General features: G+C 31.9%; 1 pseudogene; it reads left to right on the top strand.

Annotated features, from left to right (window-relative positions):
- Window positions 1-3,172: 3,172 nt before the first annotated feature.
- LOC120594664 (uncharacterized) lies at window positions 3,173-3,291 on the top strand (annotated as a pseudogene).
- The last annotated feature ends 322 nt before the right edge of the window (window positions 3,292-3,613 follow it).

Below are 3,613 nucleotides of genomic sequence, written 5' to 3'. Positions count from 1 at the left end.
TGGAATAACAATGGAAAAGAAATGAAACTTTTTTTAGAAAGTTAACAGAGGAGTAATAACAGCCTTTGCAAATAGAAAAAAATATATATTCTATGTGATTCTAGAACTAGGTATGTAATTGCCAAATCAGAAGAGTCTTGGGTACCAAGCATCCCAGAACATAGGGATGAAATAATAGAGGATTGTTTAAAACTCGATGTGTAAGCATGTTAGATCCCAGTTTCTCTCACTAATCTTGTTAACATGGGTTGCTACAGAGAAGGGAGTTTTAATCTCTTGTGAAGAAGAAACTAACTGGCCTTAAAATGTAGTGCAGAAGTAATAGATGGCTAGGAACAGGAGGGTGACATTAAACACTTGTGCATAATGAAGACATTGAAACTTGAAAACAACAGAACTTAGTAAAAAGTATACAGAAAACAAGGAAATAAAGAGGACATATTAACTAGAGGTCAACCTAGAAATAGGAGGGTCGACAAAACTATCTGGCAGAGTTTCAACACCTCATCATCTGCCTTGGGATCCCTTTCTCCCTGATTGTTAGATAAAACATTAACTTTTCCTGGTCTGGATCCTTTCTCCTATCTGGGTTTACATGATGCTGGAGGCACAGATACTGTCTTCAGACATGTAACATGTCAAGGTAATTAACTAAATGATTTGTATTGTTCTTATGTTGCTACTTGGATTATAGTCTTTAAAAAGTCATTTTTAAATGACTTATTTTTTTCTTTCTCTATAAAATGATATGTCAAGAAAAAAGCACAACTCATTTTAAGAACTGATACTAAGAAATTTATGTGTTAATATATGATTTTTTATAGGAATTACAGTGACCGAATTTGTCCCTGGGGACATCATTTGTTTGTAAAATGGAAGAGACTGTGCAAGGGGCAGAATTTAGTTTCTCCCTATGGCTCCTTAGCTGTGATTAAATTCTCAGTACCCTCAGTGGTATGATGTCTTAATCACATTATTGTTTGAATTCAATTACCTTGAACTAAACTGTTAATTTTTTTTAACTTAAAAAAATTTAAAAATCACCGTTGTCTCTGCTTATCAAAAAACTATCCTAGGTATATAAATTTTCATTATAAAATAGTACATTACTAAATTCCATGAAGCAAAAGACACACATACATGGTTTTGTTTTGTTTTTTAACTTTTTAAAATTAAATTTATTAGGGTGACATTAGCTAATACAATTATATAGATTTCAAGTATACAGTTCAATAATATGTCATATGTATACTGCATTGTGCATTCACCACCCAAAGTTAAATTTCCTTCAGTCACCATATATGTGACCCCTTTACCTTTATCCTCCCCTTTCCCTCTGGTAACCACTAAACTATTGTCTATGTCCATGAGTCCCTGTTTGTTTGTTTTGTTTATTTACTGCTTTCAGTTTTATATTCCACATATGAGTGAAATAATATGGCTCCCTACTTTTTCTGGCTTATTTCACTTAGAATGATAATCTCAAGATCCATGCTTGTTGTGGCAAATGGCAGTATTTTATCTTTTCTTATGACTGAGTAATATTTTATTGTATATGTGTACCACATCTTGTTTAGCCAATCATCTATCAAAAAGCACTTTGGTTGTCACACACATGTTCTTGATGCCAGACGCTGCATAGATTTGGGGGCTCAGTGAAAAATGAAAATGTGAATCTTTTTGTTCAAAAAGGCAAATTACAAGTCTTTAACTAAGCAGAAGTTCTCTCTGAGCACAAGGCCCTGTGGAACTGCAGAGGGCATATGCCCATGAAGCCAGCCATGTTTAAGGCATTATTTTCTCTTGCTATTCCACAAATTCCATCCTTCTTTTCACTTCCACAGTATTTCAACTGGAAAATATTTAAATTTTTTTCTCTTAAAGGCAAATTTCTTCTGGTTGTCAAATTACCTGATAAGAACTTTTGAGGATGGGGTAATTTCCTTTCTTAATATGTTTCGAAGGCCTGAAATTACTAATCTTTCTACTCAAGGATCATTCTTAGACTGACTGCCTCCAGTAGTTTATGGGTAAGCTTTTCACATCACTAAGAAGGTGAAAATTGAATATCTCATTTACTAAATATAAACTAGTATGCTAAAAATGTGATAAATATATCAATATAAAACAAATTTATATGCTCATAGGAAAACAGGATGAAGGAGAAAGAGAGAGAACTTTCTGAGTAGTCTATTCTTTCTATTGTGGATTATTTTTTCACTAGACGTCAATTAATAAACTGAAATAGTGAAGATGTTACAATTATTTTCATTTTAATATATTATTCAAGATAATTACATGCCGAGCATATATTAAAATGTTTGATATGAGACGGTTTTATTACTTTAAAATTAAAAACTCAATGTTTATTAGATTAAAATGTTATTATGAAATCTTTTATCTAGAAATCTTAAAGTTTTTGGTAATTCTCCAAATCATTTCTTGATCAATAAGTTTGCTTAATGTTGTATTTACTTATCTGTTTGTATGTTTGTTGATAAGCAATTTGTATTTAGATTGACTAATGCTATTAAGTCTAAATTTATTATGTATTTTGCTTAGCATTTAAAAATATACTGGTGATTTATGGCTCTAAAATGTAACTAACATCAATTTAAGCCATAATGTATTTATAAAGAGATGAAAAGTAGTTGCATCAATGCAAAGGGTATTTTAATAGTGCTAATAACAATACAATACACAGTAAGTAGCATAATAAAATAATATCACAATTTATTTCTTCTCGTATAGATTAAGCAAAGTGATAAAATTTTTAGATTTCAGAGAGCTGATCAAAGCTGAGAGAACAGCTCACTGTTCTACACTCTAGCATGTTGCCTTGACTCTCACATTTCAAGATGACAGCAGCTACATTCCAGGTAGCAGAATCCAGGTAGTAATGAATAAAAAATAAATCTGGAAACTTTCTTTTAATGGTTTCTGAGAGCAGCCACAGGGTCTTTTCATTTTCATTTAATGGGTCAGAAGTTATTTACAAGACCATATCAAACTCAAGGGAAGCTTGGAAATGGTGTCTTTATTCTGGACAGCCAGGCACTAGCCAGAACATTTTACAGCAGAAAGGTAAGATGGATGTTGGGAACAACTTGTATTTTTCTGTCACAGAAACTTTCCAGGAACCCAAATGTTTTCTAGATACAGAAATATTTTGGACTACAGCCATGCTACCCTGAACAAGTCCGATCCCATGAGATCTCAGAAGCTAAGTAGGGTCAGGCCTGGTTAGTACTTGGATGGGAGATCACCTAGGAAGACCAGGTGATGTAGGTGTAAAAAATAAAAAAATAAATAAAATAAATAATGAGAAATATTTTGGAGGGATTTTAATGTAGTAGGCTATCAGAATTGGAGGGGAAACTTTAGCAAAAGTTTAAGCAAAAGATTTTTAGAGGAATTCAAAGGTTCAAAGGACAGTTACTTGAAAATAAGTGCTTTCTTAAAAAAAATTAAAAAAATATTTTAAGTTTGCATTTTTTATTATTTTATATTAGTTTCAGCTATACATGATTACACATTTATATAATTTATGAAATGATTCTCTGATTACTTTAGCACCCATCTGGCACTACACAGCCATTACAATAATATTGAC

This window comes from Pteropus medius, unplaced genomic scaffold, assembly GCF_902729225.1.
Source record: "Pteropus medius unplaced genomic scaffold, Ma_sr-lr_union100, whole genome shotgun sequence".
In the NCBI taxonomy this organism is placed as follows: Eukaryota; Metazoa; Chordata; class Mammalia; order Chiroptera; family Pteropodidae; genus Pteropus; species Pteropus medius.
Note: the sequence above shows the minus strand (reverse complement) of the source record. Positions and strands in the feature narration are given on the sequence as shown.